The sequence below is a fragment of the Hippopotamus amphibius genome, chromosome 16, assembly GCF_030028045.1.
Source record: "Hippopotamus amphibius kiboko isolate mHipAmp2 chromosome 16, mHipAmp2.hap2, whole genome shotgun sequence".
NCBI lineage: Eukaryota > Metazoa > Chordata > Mammalia > Artiodactyla > Hippopotamidae > Hippopotamus > Hippopotamus amphibius.
The window spans coordinates 15,097,317-15,123,932 of record NC_080201.1 but is presented as its reverse complement, the minus strand read 5'-3'; the positions used below and the strand labels follow the sequence as shown (position 1 = coordinate 15,123,932).

Here is a 26,616-nt window from a genome sequence, read left to right as displayed (position 1 = left end):
GGCTTAGCATGTTTACCTCTCTGGATTCATGCTTCTGCTTAGTTCTTTGCCTCTAAGGATGTTTCTTACTTTATTGTGAGCTCAGCTATATATTTAAAAGGATGTTGTAAATCTTTTATCCAGAATATTTAGTTGTTTGGTTGCAGGATGTTTTTCTTCCCCCTAGAACAAAATCCCTGGGCTTATCATAAATACTGACTTAACTGCATGTGGTATTGGAACAGCCAATTTTTCTAGTGTTGAGGTAGCCCAGAAATTTCAAAGAGCAGGTTTCCTACTGGAGAGCTCTAACTTGTCAGCTTTGTTGAAAATAGGAGGACATTATACTTGAAGGAAAAAAATGTCCAAAAAAAAAGTATCTCTTAATGTTTTATATTCTACAGATACAAACTGAGACCATAAAATCACTTTTGTTTTTCTAACAAAGGAAACAGACAAGTTCTAGCATGGAAGATAGAAGATAATATGCATCTTATAGATGAAGAAAATAAGGCAAAGAGAGGCTAAATAACTTATCCACGGCCTACTATTAGTAAGTGATAGAGCTGATATTGGAAGCCACAGTCCATCTGTCTATAATACTCATGACCTTAGCCACTACCTCTTTTGCTCCTTGGCACAATCTTATGCTTTCTTCTATCTCATCTTCATAAAATGAATTCTCATGAAGGAAAGTATGCTACATTAATAACTATTATAGCTTTCCTGGTATTTTGGGAGCTGAAAAATATCCAAAACCCACTCAAGATATAAAGGATACAAAGGATAGAAAGAAAAAAAAAAAGAAGAAGAAGAAGAATGCCAGTCTTGTTATAGATTATAAGTACTATGGGGAAACACCAACCTTTTTTTTTTTTTTTAACTTTTTTTACTTTTTTTTTTTGGCACATGGGTTTAGTTGCTCCGTGGCATGTGGGATCTTCCTGGAGCTGGGATCAAACCCATGACTTCTGCATTGGCAGGTGGATTCTTAACCACTGCGCCACCTAGGAAGAACCAACCTTTTAAAACTAAATCATAAGTGCTTTCCATTTCATCATCCCTTTTCTTATTCTGTTCTATATCCCTGGGAGGCTCTTTCCTGTTTGTTATGTGAAAATTTCTTGCTTATCTTTTTAATGCAACTCAAATATTATCTCCATTAAAAAAAAATCTCCCATGAATCCGTCCTCCCCATAGGCTTGATCAGCCAGAATTAATGATTCACTCATCTGTGCTATCATAGCATTTTTGCATACCTTTATAATAACACTTATTAACTGTATTATGCTGAACCATATTAAATAATTATTTTAATAGGTCAAGAATGATTAAATGTCAGCAAAATAATATGGTTCAACCTAAATTTATTGTGTATATGTGTACCCCACTAGATTTAGGAGGAGAAACCATGTGTTATGTACTTTTGTTTCTTTTAATTTAGTGCCTGGACATATGCTCAGAATATGACTGTTGAATTAAATGAATGTCCATACACCAGGGGCAATATTAAAAATTTTAATCTTTTTTGTTCTCGGTGTGAGGTGTTGGCACAGCCATTTCCCATGAAGAACTCTGGTCTGAAGGGCCTGGGTGAAAGGCAGTGCTTCTGCTGCTGTGCTTCTGCTCACAGCGTGAGGTGTCAGCACAGCCGTTTCGCATGAAGAACTCTGGTCCAAAGAGTTAAATGAAAGGCCTTTGCATGCAGCACTCTATGAGCAAGTAAAACTAGACTAAGCACAAAGGAAAAAAGGATGAGCGACCTCTGGAGTCTGGATTCCTTGACCAGAAGTCAAGTTGGAGGCTCTGGGGAGGGAGAACCAAGTCTAGGACACTAGACCACTAGAGAGTCCTCAGCCACAGGGAAGATTAACTGCAGAAAATTCTCTGTAAGAGTCTAAGACCTGGCTTCACCTGACTGCCTGCAATTGCCAGTGGTGAATACTTCACACCAAATTACAAACAAGACAGGAACACAAACCCACCCATCAGCACGCAGACTACCTGAAGCCATATTAACCTCGCAGATACCCTAAAACACACCATCTGACACAGCCCTGCTCATCAGAGGGAAAAGACTCAAATCCACACACCAGAAAGCAGGCACCAGACCCTCCCACCAGGAAGCCTACTCACAACACTGGACCAATCCCACCACAGGGGGCAGAGAACAGAAACAAGAGGAAATACTACTAGGCAGCATAGGGAAAGGAGACAGCAAATCCTATAAATTAGATAAAATGAGAAAACAAAGAAACAACTTGCAGGCAAAGGAGCAAGATAAAAACCCACAAGTCCAAATAAATGAAGAGGAAATAGGAAAATTACCTGAAAAAAAAGATTTCAGAGTAATGGTAGTAAAGATGATCCAAAATCTCTAAAACAAAATAGAGAAAATACAAGAAACAGTTAATAAGGACCTAGAAGAATTAAAGAGCAAACAAACAGTAATGAACAACACAATAACTGAAATTAAAAATATTCTAGATGGTATAAACAGAAGAATGACTGAGACAGAAGAACAAGTAAGTGAGTTGGAAGATAGAATGGTACAAATAACTGCCACAGAGCAGGAAAAATAAAAAAGAATACAAAGAATGGAAGACACTCTCAGAGACCTCAGTGACAAGCACACCAACATTCAAATCATAAGCATCCCAGTAGAAGAAGAAAAAAAGAAAGAGTCTGAGAAAATATTTGAAGCAGTTATAGTGGAAAACTTCCCCATTGTGGGAAAGGAAACAGTTAATCAAATCCAAGAAGTTCAGAGAACCCCATACAGAATAAACACAAGGAGAAACACACCAAGGCACATGTTACTCAAACTAACAAAAATTAAACACAAAGAAAAAATATTAAAAGCAGCAAGAGAAAAGCAACAAATAACATACAAGGGAAAACCAATAAGGATAACAGCTGATCTTTCTGCAGAAACTCTGCAGGCCAGAAGGGAATGGCAGGATATACTGAAAGTCCTGATAAAGAAAAACCTATAGCCAAGAATACTCTACCCTGAAAAAATCTCATTCAGATTCAATGGAGAAATCAAAAGCTTTCCAGACAAACAAAAGTTAAGAGAATTCAGCACCACCAAACCAGCCTTACAACAATTGCTAAGGGAACTTCTCTAAGCAGGAAACACAAGAGAAGGAAAAGACCTACAAAAACAAACCCAAAACAATTAAGAAAATGGTAATAGGAACATACATGTCAATGTAAATGGATTAAATGCTCCAACCAAAAGACATAGACTGCCTGAATGGATACAAAAACAAGACCCTTATATATGCTGCCTACAAGAAACCCAATTCAGACCTAGGGACACATACAGACTGAAAGTAAGGGGATGGAAAAAGATATTCCATGCAAATGGAAGTCAGAAGAAATCTGGAGTAGCAATACTCATATCAGGCAAATTAGACTTTAAAGTAAAGACTATCACAAGAGGCAAGGAAGGACACTACATAGTGATCAAGGGATCCATCCAAGAAGAAGATATAACAATTGTAAATAACTATGCACCCAATATAGGAGCACCTCAATACATAAGGCAAATGCTAACAGCCATAGAAGGGGAAATTGACAGTAACACAATAATAGTAGGAGACTTTAACACCCCACTTACATCAATGGACAGATCATCCAAACAGAAAATAAATAAGGACACACAAGCTTTAAATGACACATTAGACCATCTCGACTTCATTGATATGTATAGGACATTGCATCCAAAAACGACAGAATACATTTTCTTCTCAATGCACACGGAACATATTCCAGGATAGATCACATCTTGGGTCACAATCAAGCCTCAGTAAATTCAAAAACATTGAAATCATATCAGGCGTCTTCTCTGATCACAACAGCATGAGACTAGATATCAATTACAGGAAAAAAACTGCAAAAAATACAAACACATGGAGGCTAAACAATACACTATTAAACAACCAAGAAATCACTAAAATCAAAGAGGAAATCAAAAAATATCTAGAAACAAATGACAATGAAAACACAACCACCCAAAACCTATGGGACGCAGCAAAAGCAGTTCTAAGAGGGAAGTTTATAGCAATACCGTCCTACCTCAAGGAACAAGAAAAATATCGAATAAATAACCTAACCTTACAGCTAAAACAATTAGAGGAAGAAGAACAAAGAAACCCCAAAGTGAGCAGAAGGAAAGAAATCATAAATATCAGATCAGAAATAAATGAAAAACGAAGGAAACAATAGCAAAGATTAATGAAACTAAAAGCTGGTTCTTTGAGAAGATAAACAAAATTGATAAATCATTAGAGAGACTCATCAGGAAAAAAAGAGAGAAGACCCAAATCAGCAGAATTAGAAATGAAAAAGAAGTAACAACTGACACCACAGAAATACAAAAGATCATGAGAGACTACTACAAGCAACTATATGCCAATAAATTGGATAACCTGGAAGAAATGGATAAATTCTTAGAAAAGTACATGCTTCCAAGACTGAGCCAGTAAGAAATAGAAAATATGAACAGACCAATCACAAGTATGGAAATTGAGACTGTGATCAAAAATCTCCCAACAAACAAAAGCCCAGGGCCAGATGGCTTCATAGGCAAATTCTATCAAACATTTAGAGAAGAGCTAACACCTATCCTTCTCAAACTCTTCCAAAATATAGCAGAAGCAGGAACACTCCCAAACTCATTCTACGAGGCCACCATCACCCTGATACCAAAACCAGGCAAAGATGTCACAAAAAAAGAAAATTATAGGCCAATATCACTGATGAATATAGATGCAGAAATCCTCAACAAAATACTAGCAAATAGAATCCAACAGCACATTAAAAAGATCATACATCATGATCAAGTGGGGTTTATCCCTGGAATGCAAGGATTCTTCAATATATGCAAATCAGTCAATGTGATACATCATATTAACAAATTGAAGGATAAAAACCATATGATCATCTCAATAGATGCAGAAAAAGCTTTTGACAAAATTCAACACCCATTTCTGATAAAAACTCTCCAGAAAGTGGACATAGAAGTAAATTACCTCGATATAATAAGAACCATATATGACAAACCAACAGCCAACATCATTCTAAATGGTGAGAAACTGGAAGCATTCCCTCTAAGAATAGGAACAAGACAAGGGTGCCCACTCTCACCACTATTATTCAATGTAGTTCTGGAAGTGTTAGCCACAGCAATCAGAGAAGAAAATGAAATAAAAGGAATCCAAATTGGAAAAGAAGTAAAATTGTCACTCTTTGCAGACGACATGATGTTATACATAGAAAACCCTAAAGACTCTACCAGGAAACTGCTAGCACTATTAGATGAATTTAGTGAAGTAGCAGGATACAAAATTAATGCACAGAAATCTCTTGCATTCCTATACACTAACAACAAAAGAGCAGAAAGAGAAATTAAGGAAACACTCCCATTTACCATTGCAACAAAAAGAATAAAATACCTAGGAATAAACCTGCCTAAGGAGGCAAAAGACCTGTACACAGAAAACTATAACACACTGATGAAAGAAATCAAGGATGATACAAACAGATGGAGAGATATACCATATTCTTGGATTGGAAGAATCAACATCGTGAAAATGACTGTACTACCCAAAGCAATTTACAGATTCAATGCAATCCCTATCAAATTAGCAACAGCATTTTTCACAGAAGTAGAACAAGAAATTTTACAATTTGTGTGGAAGCGCAAAGGACCCCAAACAGCCAAAGCAATCTTGAGAAGGAAAGATGGAATTGGTGGAATCAGGCTCCCTGACTTCAAACTATACTACAAGGCTACAGTCATCAAGATAGTATGGTACTGGCACAAAAACAGAAATATAGATCAATGGAGCCCAGAGATAAACCCATATACAATTGGACACCTTATCTTTGACAAAGGAGGCAAGAATATACAATGGAAAAAAGATAGCCTCTTCAATAAGTGGTGCTGGGAAAATTAGACAGCTACATGTAAAAGAATGAAATTAGAACACTTCCTAACACCATACACAAACATAAACTCAAAATGGATTAAAGACCTACGTGTAAGGCCAGACACTATAAAACTCCTAGAGGAAAACATAGGCAGAACACTCTATGACATCCATCAAAGCAAGATCCTTTTGGACCCACCTCCTAGAATCATGGAAATAAAATCAAGAATAAAGAAATGGGACCTCATGAAACTTAAAAGCTTTTGCACAGCGAAAGAAACCATAAACAAGACAAGAAGACAACCCTCAAAATGGGAGAAAATACTTGCCAACAAAGCAATGGACAAAAGATTAATCTCCAAAATATACAAGCAGCTCATGCAGCTTAATACCAAAAAAGCAAATGACCCAATCCAAAAATGAGGCAGAGGACCTAAACAGACATTTCTTCAAAGAAGACATGCAGATGGCTTACAAACATGTGGAAAGATGCTCAACATCACTAATCACTAGAGAAATGCAAGTGAAAGCCACAATGAGGTATCACTTCACATCAGTCAGAATGGCCATCATCGAAAAATCTAGAAACAATAAATGCTGGAGAGGGTGCGGAGAAAGGGGAACCCTCCTTCACTGTTGGTGGGAATATAAATTGGTAGAGCCACTATGGAAGACAGTATGGAGGTTCCTCAAAAAACTAAAAATAGAACTACTATATGACCCAGCAATCCCACTCCTGGGCATACACCCAGAGAAAACCATAATCCAAAAAGAAACATGTACCACAATGTTCACTGCAGCACTCTTTACAATAGCCAGAACATGGAAGCAACCTAAATGCCCATCAACAGATGAATGGATAAAGAAGCTGTGGCACATCATACAATGGAATATTACTCAGCCATAAGAAGGAATGAAATTGAGTTATTTGTAGTGAGGTGGATAGACCTAGAGTCTGTCATACAGAGCAAAGTAAACCAGAAAGAGTAAAATGCCATATGCTAACTCATATATATGGAATCTAAAAAAATGGTACAAATGAACCCAGTGACAAGAATGGAGATGCAGATGTAGAGAATGGACTTGAGGACAAGGGGAGGGTGGTGAAGGGGAAGCTGGGACAAAGTGAGAGAGTAGCATTCACATATACACTACCAAATGTAAAATAGATAGCTAGTGGGAAGTTGCCACATAACACAGGGAGATCAACTCGATGATGGGTGATGACTTAGAGGGCTGGGATAGGGAAGGTGGGAGGGAGTCGCGGAAAGGAGGGAATGTGGAGATATATGTATAAATACAGCTGATTCACTTTGTTCTACAGCAAAAACAAGCACAACGGTGTAAAGCAATTATATTCCAATAAAGAGCTAAAAAAAATATTAGTCATTGACATCTACCACATGAACATCAACCAGTCAGAACAGATACGGGCCTTAAACAACTGCTAAAACTGCACCCATTCTATGAGCTGCATGTCAGCCCAGCCTATGCCAAGGATACGTACAAGAATAAGACTTTTGGGTTGTAGTGAACCCCCAAATGGGGTCCTAACCAACCGTATTCAATGTTTAAACCTTCTCTGTAACAGTGCCACCAAATATCACTTCAATTTGTGACAGGAAACCAAGAACTTTCTGTGGTAACCAGTTCAATCTTTGAGCACCTCTTATCCCTAAAAAATTCTTTCTTCATTAGACACTATGGTCTATCTTCCTTCAACTTCCATCCATAGAGCCTAATTATATCCTTAAAGACTTATTCCTCTCCTAGACGACAACTCTTCAGATATTTGAATATTGCCATTGTATCTGCCCTCAAGTTGTTTCTTCTAAAGTCAAAATATCCTTGGTTTCTTAAACCAGTTGCATTTTACACAGTTCATATTCCCCCATAATTGTAGGGTTTTTTTTGTTTTTATTTATTTTTTTGGTTTTTTGTTTTGTTTTGTTTGTTTGGTTTGGTTTGGTTTTTACTGTGTTTGTCTACTGATGATGCTCAGAACTGAGCCCTGTATTCTGAGTGGGATATGAGCTGAACAGAAAACAGCAGGACTATCCCATCCTTCAACTCCATTTAGGACAAGATTTGACAGCAGGATGCACATGACAGTGTGATACACAAGGCATTTCCTGTGGTATAAAACAAGAGTATAAGCCCAGTTCCGGGGAGCCATGCTATAGGAAGGATAGGATAGATAACCAAACTAGACCTGTGGTTCTTAACCCTGGCTGTGCATCAGAACTGCCTCCAGAGGTTTATAAAAACAAACATGCCTAAGCCCCATTCCATACCTACTGAATATAACAATCTAGATGTGGGACCTTTGAAAAGGATATAAGAGGCAGTATAATGTGGTCAAGAATGAATCTCTGGAGCAAGACTGCCTAAATTGAAATCCAGACTCATGTAATTTTGTAAATTGCTTAAATCTCTGTACTTTCTCTTCTCTATGAAGGTATAATGACCTCAAAGGGCTGTTATGAGGATTAAATGAGTTACTATAAGTAAAGAATACAGAACAGTTCTTCCTACTGAATCGTGCTAAGTGAATATTGTCTGTTATTATGATCTAGGTATACTTAATTCTCTGCTGCTGGTTTTCATGCACAGGCTGAGAAAGCACTGGTACAGGACATGGTCTGACACATTAGTCCCCTGTGTCAGGAGGGGCAGATAGCAGATGATCCTTCTACCTTTCTCAAGCAAGAATTCTTGATTCCTAATTCCCTCCTTTCCCATCAGGTTATCACCATGATGACCCCACAAAGACTTCAGTTCTTCAGGTCTCAGGACGCAATTGCTACTGAGAGCACGCCTCTCCCTTTCCCCCTGCTACAGTCACTGAATGCTCTGGATCAGTGCTTCTCACACCTTTAGATTTTATAAGCTACTTTAAAAAGTGGGAATATAGATTTGCCAGCCTTTCACATTACCAAGCAAGAGCATTCAAAAATTAAATCACATCTACTATCATAAAAGAAAAAGCACTGAAACACTAAAGAGTAGGAACTTGTAATATTAGGATAAATAATAAGGCTACCAAAATTAAGTTAGACCTATGACCTCTCTCTTTGTCTGTGACTGTATTTTGTTTAATTGCATATTTTTGTTAGTTAGAAATGGGGAAGTTTTATCATTAGTAAACATCACTTTCTTTGCCTGAATCCTCACTTACAATTATAATTATGGCATATGCATAGAGAGACTTTAAAAATGGTAAATGCTGCCTGAATTTTAAAAAAAAATGATACTCTTGATTTACAGCTCAGTTTTGGCATATTTATGTTTCTGTGACTTATATTTACTAAGTTGGATTTGTTTTGATCATCTATTTTAGTAGAAAATTTATGAGCTGTACTTTTGAATGAAAAATAACATATATTTTCCTATACAGGTTTTTTTCATTTTAGCTAATGAAAATTCTTCCGATTAGGCACTGGGAAAGTATCTGTCAGTAGTTAATGCTAATAGAGACACCAGAGCATTCTCTCCACTATTAATCTGTAGATAATGGAAGGCCCATTTCTTAAGTACACACAGAAGAAAGAATAGAAAAAATACTGGCTATGACACCAAATGAATTGCCTTCCTCCCACACTACTGTGCCCTTGTAACCTAGGGCATGTAGAGCAGGCTGGCAGCCATTGCGTTACAGATTTAAAAGTGCTGGAATCTCTCGGTCCTATAGCAGGTTGCCTGATGGATTGGTGAGTAATGTACTTGAAGAGTGCATTACTGAGCTCTAGACTAATGACCACCTCTTGCCCATGGCCTTTATGGTAGATCATTCATTGCTCTGCCTCATCAGCTTCCTGCCAGTCTGTATCTGGCATGAGCACTGGCTGTTCCAAAGCTGATTAATCCCCTAGGAATGAGTCCAACTGCAAATCTCAGTGTGGATTACACAAAAGTGGGAATATTCTAGTGCTATGGGGACAACACAACTTTTCTTTGAATTCAAGAATCCTCATTTTTGAAGATTAATTTAGTTCACCAATCAAGTATGTTACTGTCTATGGCAAACCTTACAAAAAGTGTAAGAAATTTCCAATAAAAATAAATGCAGTGATTGGTAATTTCCAGGTTTTAAGTTTTATGAGGATGAAAAAAATCTTAGAGGGGATCTCTACAATGTAAACTTGCTAACATATCAGTCATCTAAGGAGACATCACATGACAACATAACTTTATATTGCATTTTTATTTAGCTTTTCTCTTTCTCAGATGTTTTGCTGGTTCCACAATAAAAGAAGGTGAAAGGTCTGTAATTTCCACCTATAAAGTAATGTAGACTTTCCTCTGAAAGGCTTATAATATTATCATAAAGAGTAATATTACTATAAAATTACTATAAAGAGTCACAAATGGAATTTGATGGCAGAATTTTATTCACTGGAAATGTATGACAACATTTGCTTTTGATTTAGGACAGAAAATTATTTTGATTTTTTAATAGAAAAAAATCATTTATATATTGTCAAAGTAGAGGTCTGATCAAATTACAAATTTTCTACATTGTTATTAATTATAATTAGCGTATGAAAGGAATAATAACATGATAAATAACTTAGGCCTTTGGTGACTTAATAACCAAAACATTATCATATTTATTCAAATTCAGTGTCCTGAAATTGAGTGTGTAAAATAAGACAAAAGAAACAATAGAAAATAATAGAAGATCACATGTGACTCAAGACTAAGTACAGCCTACAATTCCAGGAGAATTTGGAGAAGAGGGAAGTCGATGAGGACTGGAGGAAAAAGAAACTTCATGGAGGAGCTGACTCTTAAAGACCAGAATTTGGATAAGCAATGGGGAGGGTGGGTATTCCAAGTCAGCAAACTAGCATGAGCAAAAGCACACAAATATTAAAGAATATTATAGTATTAAATAAATATTAAGGACTAGAAAGAAGAAAAGCCTGACCAGAGCAGAGCATTTGGGTTTGGAAGTAGTAGAATATAAAGCACAAGCTGAGGGAACTTCTGAACCGGGCAATGTGGTAGACCAGATCACCTAGAAATCTTCCTGCTATAATCATCTGGAAATGCTAAGTAAAATAGAATACATTTCCTTTGGCATATATAGCTTACTTTCCAGAAAAAAATGACAAAAATATACAGGGTTCAGAAATGAGCTAGAAACTTACAACTGGAGTGAAAAATATGTAAATTAAGGCTGTGATTGCCCTGAGAAGTTGGATCTGGTGGGATATGGAGGTTTTGGTCTTTAAAATCTAGAAGCTTCAGTTAACAACCTTGAGTAGACTGAAGATGAGGCCTTGAGCCAAGGAGTTGGAATTATGACATCATTTGCTTCACACCTCCTCCCTGAAAAGCTAGGACCCTTAAATCCTTAAATGATACATCATTTTTAAAAGAATAGATTAAGGGGAACATAACAATGATCTACCATATATGAGTTTTGGGAATACAATATTAATAGTACCTACATGGTATGCTAATTTCCAAAGGCAGAAATTAATATAAAAATTTGCCCTGAAACAATAAAACCCCTGGAAAGAACTAACACAAAACTCTTTTGAAGTATATTTTATGGATAAAAGCCATTGAGGATTAGCTCTTGATTCAATATTATATAACACCAAAAGAAACTATAACAAATGGCAGTCATTAAACATAGCAAATCGCAGGATCAAGCTCCCCACACTGTCAATCAAAGTTCTTTAGGAAAATATTAGAGCCAATGGAGAGAGGCAATAATCAAAGAGATAATGACTCAGAATTTTGCAGAACAGGTGAAAGGCATCTTCAGATTCAGGTAATATAACAAAACCTTAGTTTTATTACTCATTCCAAGATACTCTGCAGTGAAACTGCAGAATACCAATGACAAAGAGAAATTTTTTTAACCAATTAGAAAATTTAAAAGACAGATCACTTAAAAAGAATAATAATAATATCTATGGCAGATTTCTCATTAGTAACAACAGAAGATGGGAGCAATGTCTTCATGCTACAGAGGGAAAAAAACCTATCAATCCGAAATTCTATATCCTTATAAATGTTTGTTCAAGAGTGAGGATCTTTTATTTTTTATTTATTTTTTTACATCTTCATTGGAGTATAATTGCTTTACAATGTTGTGTTCTGCTGTACAAAAAAGTGGATCAGCTATATGTATACATATATCCCCATATCCCCTCCCTCCCACCTTCCCCATTCCACCCCTCTAGGTCATCACAAAGCACTGAGCTGATCTCCCTGTGCTCTGTAGCAGCTTCCCACCAGCTTTCTCTTTTACATTTGATAGTGTATATATGTCAATGCTATTCTCTCACTTCATCCCAGCCTCCCCTTCCCCCTCTGTGTCCTCAAATCCATTCTCTATGTCTGTGTCTCTATTCCTGTCCTGCCACAAGATTCATCAGTATCATTTTTTCTGGATTCCATATATATGCATTAGTGTACAGTCTTCGTTTTTCTCTTTCTGATGTACTTCACTCTGTATGACAGATTCTAGGTCCACCCACCTCACTGCAAATAACTCAATTTTGTTTATTTTTATGGCTGAGTAATATTCCATTGTATATATGTGCCACATCTTATTAGTAATGTATATATGGCAATCCCAATCTCCCAATTCATCCCATCCCAACCCCACCTTCCACTTGCTTTTCCCCCTTGGTGTCCATATGTTTGTTCTCTACATCTGTGTCTCTATTTCTGCCTTGCAAACTGGTTGATCTGTACCATTTTTCTAGATTCCGCATATATGCATTAACATACGGTATTTGTTTTTCTCTTTCTGATGTACTTCACTCTGTATGACAGATTCTAGGTTCATCCACCTCACTGCAAATAACTCAGTTTTGTTCTTTTTTATGGCTGAGTGATATTCCATTGTATATATGTGACACATCTTCTTTATGCATTCATTTGTTGATGGACATTTAGGTTGCTTCCATATCCTGGCTATTGTAAAGAGTGCTGCAATGAACATCTTAGTACATGAGGCAAAAGACTTGTTCTCAGAAAACTATAAAACACTGATGAAAGAAATCAAAGATGGCATAAACAGATGGAGAAATATACCATGTTCTTGGATTGGAAGAATCAATATTGTGAAAATGACTATACCACCCAAAGCAATCTACAGATTCAATGCAATCACTATCAAATAACCAATGGCATTCTTCACAGAATTAGAACAAAAAATTTTACAATTTGCGTGGGAACACAAAAGACCCTGAATAGCCAAAGCAATCTTGAGAAAGAAAAACGGAGCTGGAAGGATCAGGCTCCCCAACTTCAGACTACACTACGAAGCTGCAGTAATCAAGACAGTATGGTACTGGCACAAAAACAGAAACATAGATCAATGGTACAGGATAGAAAACCCAGAGATAAACGCACGCACCTATGGTCAACTAATCTATGACAAAGGAGGCAAAACATACAGTGGAGAAAAGACAGCCTCTTAAGTAAGTGGTGCTGGGGAAACTGTACAGCTTCATATAAAAGAATGAAATTAGAACACTCCCTAACACCATACACAAAAATAAACTCCAAATGGATTAAAGACCTACATGTAAGGCCAGACACTATAAAACTCCTAGAGGAAAACATAGGCAGAACACTTTATGACATAAGTCACAGTAAGATCCTTTTTGACCCACCTCCTAGAGTAATGAAAATAAAAACAAAAATAAACAAATGGGACCTAATGAAACTTAAAAACTTTTGCATAGCAAAGGAAACCATAACAAGATGAAAAGACAACACTCAGAATGGGAGAAAATATTTGTAAATGAAGCAACGGACAAAAGATTAATCTCCAAAATATACAAACAGCTCATGCCAACTCAAGATCATAAAAACAAACAACACAATCCAAAAATGGGTGGAAGACCCAAATAGACATTTCTGCAAAGAAGATGTACAGATTGCCAACAAACATATGAAAAGATGCTCAACATCACTAATCATTAGAGAAATGCAAATCAAAACCACAATGTGGTATCACCTCACACCATCAGAATGGCCATCATCAAAAAAATCTAGAAACAATAAATGCTGGAGAGGGTGTGGAGAAAAGGGAACCCTCTTGATGGGAATGTAAATTGATATAACCACTATGGAGAACAGTATGGAGGTTCCTTAAAAAACTAAAAATAGAACTACCATATGACCCAGCAATCCCACTATTAGGCATATACCCTGAGAAAATTTCAAAAAGACACATATACCCCAGTGTTCACTGCAGCACTATTTGCAATAGCCAGGTTATGGAAACAACCTAAATGTCCATCAACAGAATGGATAAAGAAGATGTGGTACATATATACAATGGAATATTACTCAGCCATAAAACAAATGAAATTGGGTCATTTGTAGAGATGTGGATAGACCTGGAGTCTATCATACAGAGTGAAGTAAGTCAGAAAGAGAAGACAAATATTGTATATTAATGCATATATGTGGAATCTAGAGAAATGGTACAGATGAACCTATTTCCAGGGCAGGAACAGAGACACAGACGTAGAGAACGGACATGTGGACACAGGGTGGGAAGGGGAGGGTGGAATGAATTGGGAGATTATGTTTGTCATAAATACACTACCATGTGTAAAGTAGCTAGTGGGAACCTGCCGTATAGCACAGGGAGCTCAGCTCAGTGCTCTGTGATGACCTAGGTGGGTGGGATGAGGGAGTTGGGAGGGAAGTCCAAGAGGGAGGATATATATGTATACTTATAGCTGATTCACTTTGTTGTACAGCAGAAACTAACAGAACATTGTAAAGCAATTACACTCCAATTAAAAAAAGGTAATCCTCAAAAACATAAAAATAGATAAATATTCAGGATAGTCTGTTTGAAAAAAAATTAATTTTAACCATATGTATTTTAACCCAGTATATCCAGAATGTTATCATTTCAACATGTTATGAACATGTTAAATTTATTAATAAGGTATTTTACATTCTTCTTTTCAAGTGAAGTCTTCAAAACCTGGTGTGTATCTTATGCTTACAGTACATCTCAATTCAGAGCAGCCACAATTCAAGTGTGGCTATCAGCTACCACATTAGGCATTTCATTTCCAGAGACTTCATGTTTACCCAAGGTCTAACTGCTTCTTTTCCATCCTGGAAATTACCCACTGGTATGACTATTTCTCACCCAGCAAAGATGTTCCCGGTACCCTCTTCCTTCCCTACTAGAAGGGAAGGAAACTATCAGCCTCACCACTAGAAACTATCTTGAGCATTGTTTCTCAGACTTTAATATACATAAGAATTACTGGGAATCTTATTAAATTGCTGATTCTGTTTCAATAAGTGTGGCACAGACCCTGAGATTTTGCATTTCTGACGAGCTCCCAGGAGGTGCCAGTGCTACCGGTCCAAGGACCATACGCTAAGTAGCAAGGATAGAAAAGACCACTGCCAAAAGGATAGCCATAACCAAAACTGATGTCCTACCGTCCCCTAAGAAGTTATCAGATCTAATCCCAGCATGCCTAACATCCGTGTTCAGGTCACCACCAGCAATGAAAGCTTCTAAGGGAGCACTGCCCAATGAGAATATAGTGCGAGCTATATATGTAATTTACAGTTTTCTAGCAGCCATATTTAAGTTTTTAAAAAAGTGAAATTAATTTTAATAACACATTTTCTTTAATGCAATATGTCCAAAATATTATTTTAACTTTAAATCCACATAAATATATTAATGATGTATTTTATTTTTTTATTAATATATTTTAAATTCTTTTTTTTTGTGTAAGTCTTCAAAATCCAGTGTGTGTTTTATATTTACAGCACATCTTAATTCTGACTAGGCTCCTATAGCTAGTGACAACAGCATTGGACAGTGCAACTATAAGGTCATCATCATGACCTGTATGCTTATCCCTACGTGTCTCTTTACCTCCCCAAGCCTGACCCAGTTTCCCATCCTTTTCGGTTCCATCAAACCCTCCTACTATAGTTTTTGTAACTCCTGGTCTGTCATCAGAAAACAAAACAAAACAACAACAACAACAACCCTCTATTATTAACCTCATCTCAAAAATGTTCATTTCAACTTCTTGCTCTGGTTATCTTCTTTTTTTTTTAATTTTTTTTTTAATTAACATTTATTTATTTATTTATTGGCTGTGCGGGGTCTTCAATGCTGCACACGGGCTTTCTCTAGTTGCTGCGAGCGGGGGCTACTCTTCATTGTGGTGCGCAGGCTCCTCATTGTAGTGGCTTCTCTTGCTGTGGAGCACGGGCCCTAGGCACGTGGGCTTCAACAGTTGCAGGACACGGGCTCAGTAGTTGTGGCTCATGGGCTCTAGAGCACAGGCTCAATAGTTGTGGCGCACGGGCTTAGTTGCTCTGTGGCATGTGGAATCTTCCCAGGGCAGGGCTCGAACCTGTGTCCCCTGCATTGGCAGGCGGATTCTTTACCACTGCGCCACCTAGGAAGTCCTCTGGTTATCTTCTTGATCTGGTTATCCCTTAGGGCTCTGCTTCTCCTCCTTCCCTTCAAGTGGTGGATGCTTTTTTTTCACATATCCTCGGGGCCTTGAAGTGGGATAGCTGTCCTCCTTCCACTAATCTTTTCTTCTATCCCTTCTCGGATACCCGCTATACCACTTCCAAAATATAGATTTAAGAATCGCTTTTTAAAAAAATGTTTCCATATGACATTGTAAAGCAACTATACCCCAATAAAAAAATAAATTTAAATTAAAATAAAAAAATTTAAAGTTTCCAGCTCACTCAACTTTATTATCTATATGCCAACAATTCTTCAAACTACTGTACACACCCATCAATTGATTCATCCTCATGTCCACTTTTCTCATACAATCAATCTTCGTATCAATATTATATTCCATGGTCTATTACTGTAATTGTTATGCTTTTTTTACTGCCTTGCCCCTCTTTTCCTTATTTAACTTGCTGGTAAACCCAATATTGGTAAATCCATCACACCACTTACTCTCAACCCTTACCTAAACAGATAAGAGTGGTTAAGGGAAAATATGATCATGCTGACTGGTCACATTAAAATTTTTTCACTACAAATGTCAAATCATCCTTTATACTATTCACTCTTAGTTGATAATTTAATGTCTTACTTCATTGAGAAATTAGAAACTATCAGAAGAGAACTAGTTCCTCTCATAACCAAATCTACTACCTATAATCTCTACCTTCCCTTCTATTAAACAATGACTGGCTTGTCCTTGCTCCTGTCTAAGGCTAAAGCCTTGACTTAAGGATTGAATCCCATCCCTTCTTTGGTCAAAGTCATCGTTCCTGAAATTATACACTCTCTCACACATCATCCTCTTCCTTTTCTGGGAGGATCATTCTTGATGGTGTACAAACATCCTGTGGTTGCTCCCAACTTGAAACCTTCCTTCATCTCAATATAACCCTCCAACTACCACTCCATTTCTTCACTCTTCTTTCTGAGAAAATTCATCAGTAAAGTTGTCTAGATTGCTTACGTGGCTTTTTTCACACCCATTTGTCCATAATGCACTTCAGTCAAGTTTTTGTCCTCCACTGAAATTCTTTTGTCACGGTGACCAATGATTTTCATCTTACCACATCAAATAACCAATTGTCAGTTCTCATTTCACTCAAACTCCTGGTGGCATTTTATGTTATTGATCACTCCCTCCTTTTTCAAATATCTTGTTGTTGTTATTGTTGTTATTGTTTGGTGGTGTTTTCCAGGTTGTTCTCCTATAACACTGGTTAGTCATTTTCAGTATCCTTTGATGCCTCCTTTTTTTCTTCCTTACCTCTGTTTTTTGGAATGTCCCAAAGCCATCTTTGAGCCTTTTCTCTGTCTAAACTTAACCCTGTGATGATCTCATCTAGTTACATGGCTTGAAATGATATTTATAAGTTTGTAATTACAAAATGTTTAACTCCAGATTTCTTCTATAAACCCCACACTATCAATTCTTGGATATCTATTGGTCATCTCAAATTTAACCTGGCCAGAATGAGGCTTTTTATTTCATTTTCTATCTCTTCCACTTCACTCTTCTGCCACTTGGTTAAAGATATCACCATTCTCTTCCTCATCCAATTCCTCAACAAGTTCTGTAGCTCTGTCTTCAAAATATATCCCGAATCCCACCACTTCTCACCACTTCCACTGCTACCACCTTAAGTTCAAGACACCGTAACAATTTCTTGTGTAGACTTCTAAGATAACCTTCTGTCCAGTTTCCTTGCTTTCATTCTGCTCCCCTATCTCTCCCCTTGAGTCTATTCTTTATAAAACAGCAAGAGTCACCCTAAAGCTTAAACATATGACCTTTGATTGTTTCCATCATATTTAGGATAAAATTCAAACTCCTTATCATGGTCTTTAAGAGTCTACTTCTTGCCACTGCTTATTTGTCCCAGTATTCTCTCCTCTGTCACTCCACTCCAGCCACATCAGCCGTATTTAAATTTTAATATGCCAACTTGTTCTGGTCTCAAAGCCTTTACATTCTATCTGGAACTCATCCCCAAAATCTTCAGAGGGCTTACTCTTTTACATCATCAATGTCCCAGCTTGAACGTCAACTCTGTAATAGATCATCCTGTTTCAAATAATTCCCCTTAACATTCTCTGTTCTTTTAAATGGCTTCATTTTCCTTCATAGCACTTATAGCTACCTGAAGTTATATTTTTAAGTCCGTTTACTTTCTGGTTTTTCACTCGTTCAGCAGAAAATAAGTTCTTCCAATGAAGGGATGTCATACTACTCACTATTGTATCTCCTGCATGTAGAACAATACCTGGCAGACAATGAGTACCGAATAAATGAGTCTGAAAGATTTCAGGAGACAGGTCGGTTGTCTGACCAAATCAGAATGAGCTACTTTACTTATCTTCTAATGCTGATCTGGGTCATATTAAACCAAAGGGACATCTAAGAATGAAAGGTTCTAGTATAAACAAATTCCTGTAATCTGTTCCATACCTGGGAGCTTGTTCCAATGCTTGTTAGTAGTTGGATGCAGAAATTCTCAGTGATCCCTGCTAATCAGCTTATTTGCCTGTTTCTATCAATACTTACTAGCTATTAGTTACTCCTGGCCAGTCTCCCCCTAACTTCCCTTACAAGAGCTTGCTTTTAAATCAGGAATTTTCTTTGCTTGCTTTGCCATCTCCTTGCTTGGCTTTTCTTTCTTTAACAAGCACAACAGCATGCTGCTGCATCTTCAAAGAGTAAATTAATTCCGTCCGCAAAAGGGTCAAGTGCTAGAAAGTGCATAGCCATGCAGTTTGCATGGCAGGATACAGAAGATATGATGCTAATAAGATTCTAAGATGAGAACAGCAGACTGTCTCTGGGGATTCAGATGAAGGGGTCTGTAAATTTTAAAAGAAATGGTCTCCGAAAACTAATGATGTCTGCTTTCCAATTCATTAATAATGTGGAGTGGGGAGATGGGAGTGAGATCCAGGCCATGCTTTGAAATATCAAAATGTAACGAGGAAGAAAACAGTAAGAGTGATCTCAATGGGGTCATAAAGCTGGGAGAAGGAGGCAAACTGTAAGAAGATGTGGTGGTGCTGGATGGAGGGGAGGGAATCAATCCACCCCATGTGTGTATATTTATGTGCATATAGTACCTTTATCTATACACAAGTAGATAAAAGTCCTTCTGCTGGGGAAAAAACCACTGCAACATTGATAAGGCTTTTGCAATTTTCATATTTAAGGTGACTCAGAATATTTCAAGTATTGTAAAAACACGTCTAAGCTGTCTGCCTTTCCGTATTTACAAACCCTGCCCTTCACCTCTTTGCATTGCATACAAGGAACTGAGTAACAAGAACCTCAACCTTGTTTGTAGTTAATAGTGGAAGAAAAAAACCCTCAGGCAAAGCCTAATGAACCAAGAGCAATTCTGAGCTCTCCTCTGTAATATCTGCCAAGGCAGTGTCTTTCCAAGGGCTGCCTGGACATATCGTGTGACCTTACTGCTTTACATCATTAAAATTTCCCATTACTGGAATGGTGTTTGCATGGAGGGGCCGTTGTGCAGATATTATGGCTGAGTTTCTCCCTGCTGCATTCAGAGTTTGTGCTAATAGAAAATGCTTCTCTGCTTGAACAGTTCCCTTGAGCTGGGAGGTGTGCAGCAGCGGGAGAGTTTAGCTTTGGCTTTTATTTTGACAAAGCTATTACATTTTGCAGATTGAGGTTATGGTCTTTTCTCCTATCTCTGTATTTTATCTGCATGATATTTTCTGATCTCCCTTTTAAACCCCCATTAGTTACGATTGAGGCTCTGGGGTGGCAGCCTGCCTTGGAGCCGTGATATCGTCAGCTTTTCTTACAAGCCACTAAATAGACTGACTGATTCAGTAGTGTTCAGCCATGTGTAACCTTTCCAAGGGGGCTAGCTTCAGAAATGAGACACATATGTGCCAGACAGACACGTGTGTGTGTGTGTGTGTGTGTGTGTGTGTGTGTGTGTGTGTGTACTGCAACCCCAAGGGATCAACAATCTTAAAAACGAAAGTGCAGCCTCATTCTCCAGGGCCACAGGTTCTGTCGGCCATGTCTTCCTTCTGAGCTCCCTTCTTCTGCAGGTGTCGGCGGCACCATAAAGCTATGGAGGCTGAAAGCATTGGTGGCATTTCCAAACTCCAGGCCCACCCTCAGCCTGTTTTACTACCCTCCTAAGAAGCTGCTGTTCTGCATATTCTGTTCTAAACTTTGTTTCATCCACGGTCATAGTGTTACATGTTCGTGCAACTCTAATCTTATAATTTGAGCAGAAAGTTTCACAATAATGAATGATTTTGCCTATAGGGAGTGGAAATATTTCATAGTACTGGTTATACAGCCATAAACTGTTTAGAACCAACTGAAAGGGTGAGATTCCCTGGCCGGCCCTCTCAAATCTCTAAGCAAACCATAGCTGATTGAGAGATTTTGGACCCAAAGTTAGTGCTCTAATTTCTAAAGCAAGATAATGTGACCATTTCTTTCTCTATGGCTTTCCTATTTTAAGTAAGCACAGTGAATTCTTCCCAATAAATTCTTCTGAAGCTGGGAGTATAGCACAGCCACATGCCTTAAACACTTCACTTTGTCCACCTTCTCTTGAAAGTGCGGGACGTGGTGGTCTAGAGTGGGGAGTGTCACGGAGAGGGGGTTGTAAAGGTGAGGAATTTATTTCCCCAGGAAATCTCATTAGCGATGCAGTGCCTGTTTTTCATTGAGGTTTCTGCTCTTCGGCTTTGTTTTCGGCTGAGTAACCGAGCCTGAAAGCTGTCTGGTGACTCACAAAAGGTCACACTGAGAGTCGGGGGCACAGACCGGAGCATGCTGCCTACCTGTGATTGATGTGTATTAAAGCTGTCTTGAGCCACTCATAAACACAGCAAGAATCCTGTTCTCTTTTCATCAGTGCTCTTGACCAAGACTTGATTTACTGTTTTGAAATCAGCTGCTCCTTCAGTCCTCTACAATAGCTTCTTTAATAGCTTGTCATAACAGTTGATGACAATTTGGAAAAGCTCACATATTCAATATATTTTCTAAATTGACTTTGCACTATTCCGGGTACCAAGGCTTTATAAACAGTCTAATTGTTCCCTGAGTGTTTGCTGACCTAAAGGAAAGTGTTGATGAATCAGACCCTCCTTTTCTATCTATGAAGGTGTTGAGATGTGTATTCAATATCGTAGCAAATCACTGTTGAAAATTGGTTCCATGTCCCTGAGGCTACTTACCTCAAAAGGTGAAACAGCAGAAGCACCTGCTAGACAAGACCGACCAGCTCGGCTCTTGCTTGCTTGCTTGCTTGCTTGCTTGCTTTGTTGTTGTTTTTTTAGATTTCTTGATGATAGTCTTTTAAAGTTTGTCCTGAAGAGGAATTGAAATTGGATCTGAGTGTTATGAGAGACAGTACAGTTCTTGTTCTGTTCAAGAATAATAATAATCATTTATACCCACTGAGTGTCTTTGTCGTTTTGATACCTATGGCTGTATGATAATGAAGTTTAAGACTGATGTCAATCTGACTGAGAGATTAGCTGTATAATCTCAGAAGAAATGTGTGCACAGCATATATAAGATTTAACTGAACACAGCAACAATTTAAAACAAATCTCTAATTCTGATCAGTTGGTTACCTTTTGATGCCTAGGAAAGCTGAACTGATCCCCGACCTCCCAATAGCCACTTCCACAGCTGTGTCCAGGAATGCCTGCTGGGGTGATCTTCAGAATATCTAATGACCAATTTGGCAAGTACAGTGACCGTTCACAGTGGATTACCAGTCATACAGAATAGATGCCAGTGCCACTGTTCCAGAATATCCAGCTGAACATCAGCTCTGCTCCTTATTCCTCTCCACATGCACAGAGTCTACCTATCCTTAAATTTTACCTCTTACATGAAGTCTTTCATGTTCCATACAGTTCTGTTTCTTGATTCTGAATTCCTGCAATATCACAACCTGTACCTCCCAACTGTCCCTATATCAAGGGCTATGTTCTATTGTTACTCTACTTTTTTACTTCCCCACAGCACAATGTTGTGCACATATATTTCAAAAATATTGTTGAACATAGAATATTCTGATGAAAATACCGGAGATGATGTTTGAAAGTGCTACATTTGGTATAGACCTAATTTGAATTTCCTTTGTGGACTGAACTTGGTATCCAAGTATCCCATTTTCTTTTAGAGGGGCCACCTGAAAAAACTACACTGCAGCAAAGAACTGTAACATGAAGACACTGTCACCAGTGCGTTTTCCACTTTATTTTCTCGTGTACTCTACCCATTTTCCACATGTTGAGACACTTTGCTGCACTATCTTGAATTTGGAGTAGAATTGTGGGTGCAACTGCTGTAGCAGTGGAAGAGTTCAGTTTTCACCAGAACCTACAGAAAGTTGTGCAGAGTATAGCTGAATTTATATATGTTAGGTCATAGTTTCAGATTCTAGCAGAATGTATTATTCCTCTTCGGAACAGAAAAAATTACATATTCAGATAATTTATAGGAAGTCCCCATGTATCTGGCTTTTTGTTGAAAGTTTAGTTTGGTTATTTGGAACTAGGAATATTTTTTCCCCACATAAATGATATCAAGAGAGTTAAGGTTTCAAGCTAGCCCTACGGTGAATCATTATTAAAGCCTCCAGTGAAGAAGGGGGCCTGAACTCTGCCAAGAGGGTTTTGGGAAAGAAAGGTAGAGGTGGACTCTCTGAGAAAGACTGTAAGGGTAGCCCCTCCGATGCACTGAGTATGTCCCCAGGTGATGGCTAATGTGTTTCTTTTGTAAAGCTAGAGTAGGATATAAGGGGTCATAAAGCAAATGTGAGTAAGTGGAAAATTACTGGTTGCTTCCTGAAAGCATCTAGGATAAGGCATAGCAGACAGTAAAATGAACATCAGAACAGAATTAGGAGAACTAGTTCTGGTCCTAGCTCTGCTACAACTTATCTGGTTGACCTTCAGTGTGTCACTGTACCTCTCTGGGCCTGTTTCCTCACCTACGAAATGAAGGGCTCTTTATGCAAGGCTTCTTTCAGCTAGAGCAAACCATGGCAATCATCTTTCCTATAATGTCATCTCTACCCAAACCCTTGTTCTGTCCTCTTCGTGTTGCCTCTGTATCTTGCATTTATTTCATTCTGCTGAATCCAGTGGGTCCTTCCACTTAACCCACTTCTTCTCACCTTCCCTTTCCCACAGGCCAACCGTAATAAAATAGAGAGGGGCAAAAAACACCTCCTGGTTATCATAGACCATATTCTATTTATTATAAATATGTCCATGTTTATTCTCTCTCTTAATCTGAAAACACTGTGGGAACAAAGAATATACCTTCTTTTGTTTATTTCTGTAATATGTTAAAGCACCTGATGAATGTAGAAAATATTTAATGAAGACAATGATGTTGACATGTCGAATAAAAAAGTAGTATTCCCCCACAGTTTTTTTAAAGTATACTAGCAAAGAAAAGGAACAATGGTGCCCTGATAAAATCATTTAGACCAATGAGGCACTTGGAAAAAACAACTGGGATTTCAGAGGAGAGAAAGAAAAAAATAAGCTAGTTGGCTTGTTCACATTTGATGTCTGCATGGCATTCTCCCAGATGAAAAACCTGGCTTATCAGGTGAAACACATGAATTGGAATTTTGATTCACTTCCAAAATGTTGTATTTGGGGATTACCAAGGGGCATAAGGAAACTTTTTCGGGGGTGGAAGAGTGGTAGAAATATTTGATACCTTGATTCTGGTAGCAGCTGCACAACTGTATAAATTTATAGAACTGTATACCTTAAAAGGGTGAATTTTAGTGAATGTACGTTATGCCTTAATAAAGCTGACATAAAATAAAAAGATTACAAAAGATACCTACATCTATGCTAGAAGAAAGATAATCAAGTAAAGTGATTTGTAGACTTATTTATTCATTTATTTTAAACTTACTTGTATAAGAGCAAACCATAAGAAAATATAAGAAATTAGATTTTAAAAATTAAACAAATGGACTAGGAAAAAAATAGTATCCCTTTTTCTATTCTTTTAATATTTCTGAAAGCATAGCAGAATATTGCTACTTGTGCATACACTTGTCATTAACTCTGTGCTAGTTCTAGTGGATACTGTTGGTACAAATATGTTAACATATTTGCAATCTAAATTAAAAGGTTGATTTTTCTAGAAAAATATATATAAGAAAAATTGGCTTAACAAAAGATAGAATAGGATCATAGGAGAAATTTTAAAAGTAGTCAAAGATATATCCTTAAAAAAAAAAACCCAGATCAAATGGTATTATGGGTAAATTATATTAAAATTTAAACAGATAATTATTAGGTTAAAACAAATTTTCCAGAATATAAAAAGTTGGAGTGCTTCCCCACTAATTCTATATGGTTAGCATACTCTTGATTATAAATCCATACAAATAATATTAAATAGTAACAGAATGAGCCAGTTTAACTATGAACGTATGTTTAAATCCTAAATAAATGAAACTCTACACTGCTTTAAAAGAAATTAATATATTTCTAACAGATATAAGATTCATATTTTTGATTAATTAAAATTTGTCTGGAATGCAAGGATAGTTTAACATTAAGAAACCTATTAATTTAATACATTACGTTATCAGATTAAAATAGAAGATCACATAATCATATTAAAAGATGCCAAAAAACAGTTTGACACCTATTCCTAATTAAAAGCAATTTTTAAAATCCTATGGCAAGCTGAGAAAGATGAAAACAAACACCTTAATCCAATAAAGGTATATTTCAGAAATCTATAAGAAATATTATAATTAAAAGTATTTAGCCGAGATGGCTAGCTGTACCCTACTACCAGTTCCCCTCTTCTTCCTTAGTAACACAACCCAGATTTTAAGCCAGGGTCACTGTTGCCTGGAATAAAAACCACATCTCTCAGTTTCCCTGGCCACTAGGTGTAGCCATGCGACTGGATTGGCTAAGTCTGACCAATGGATATAAATAAAAGTACCATGAGCAACTGTCCTTGTCGACAAGGATGAATTTCAAAAGCCCACAGTATCAAGTTACAAAAGGCTACACATGTTTTGATACCAACTATGTAAATACTAAAAATACATCAGATAATAAATGTAATTTACAGATGCACATTAAAATCATAAAAATATTTAAAATGTGCATAAAAGTGAAACACACCAATATTAGAGTGAATGGGAAGGGAAAGGGTTGGTGCTTTAGCTGTATTTATAATATCTTATTTCCTTAAAATTAATAATAACAAAACCAAAAATGTCCTGAACCAAATATGGCAAACAAACAGCTATTAAACTTGAGTCATATTAAATGACCCAGCTATTAAATTAAGGTTATATTATTTTATGTGCTTTTCTATGTGCATAATTTTAAAAATTTAGTTGTATAAAATAGACTTGAAACAAAAGGAAGTCAAAATAAAGCAGCAGGGTTGAATATGGAAAGAGGAAGAAGTCCCAGCCTCATTGCTTTGTTCTTCTCAGATTCCAGGATGATTGAACATATATGAGCCCCAGGTCTTGGCCTAATTGCCTCCTCCCTGAGTAAATAAATGTCCCGAAGCAAAGGCTAAAGGTAGTCTCTTTGATTTGTCATATCCCAGAGATTGTTCTGATGAGGGAATCAATTCAGATGCTCTATTGCTAGCAGCAGATTATTAAATGACTACAATCAGTGTAAAGCTACCCTTATGCCTCTATTTGGAGTTTTTTTCTGAATTTATCTAATAAAGTTAAATAAAGATATTAGAAAATAAAATGTAATACAGCCCTTTCATAAACAGAAACACAAAGCAGAAAAAGCCTAAGAATAAACTTAACAAGAAACATGCAAGACCTGTGTTGAACAAAACTGTAAAAATGTACTGAAAATCATGAAAGGAAATCTAAACAAATGGGAAGATCTATTCTCTAAATGAGAACACTCAGTAATGTACTAATGTTAATTCTCCTCAAGTTAATCTATACATTTAAATAAAATCCCAATAAAATGGACTTTGATAAGCTAATTCTCAGATTCATCTGAAATAGAATCTACAGGAATACTTTTCAAAAGACAATGAGGAAAAGTGATCCATAACAGATATCTAAATACACTATAAAACTTTAATAATTGAAACACTGTGGTATTGACAGGAATATAAAAAATAGAACTGAATAACTCCAGAAAGAGATTAAT

The 26,616-nt window shown here is 37.1% G+C and overlaps 1 long non-coding RNA gene across 1 annotated transcript in view; it reads right to left on the bottom strand.

Moving 5' to 3' along the window:
• Window positions 1-21,772, bottom strand: part of LOC130838372 (uncharacterized) — a 35,063-nt gene extending 13,291 nt beyond the window's left edge. The window contains exon 1 of the long non-coding RNA XR_009049657.1: window positions 21,646-21,772. This is a non-coding gene — a long non-coding RNA (uncharacterized LOC130838372). The remainder of the gene's footprint in view (window positions 1-21,645) is intronic.
• Window positions 21,773-26,616: the final 4,844 nt, after the last annotated feature.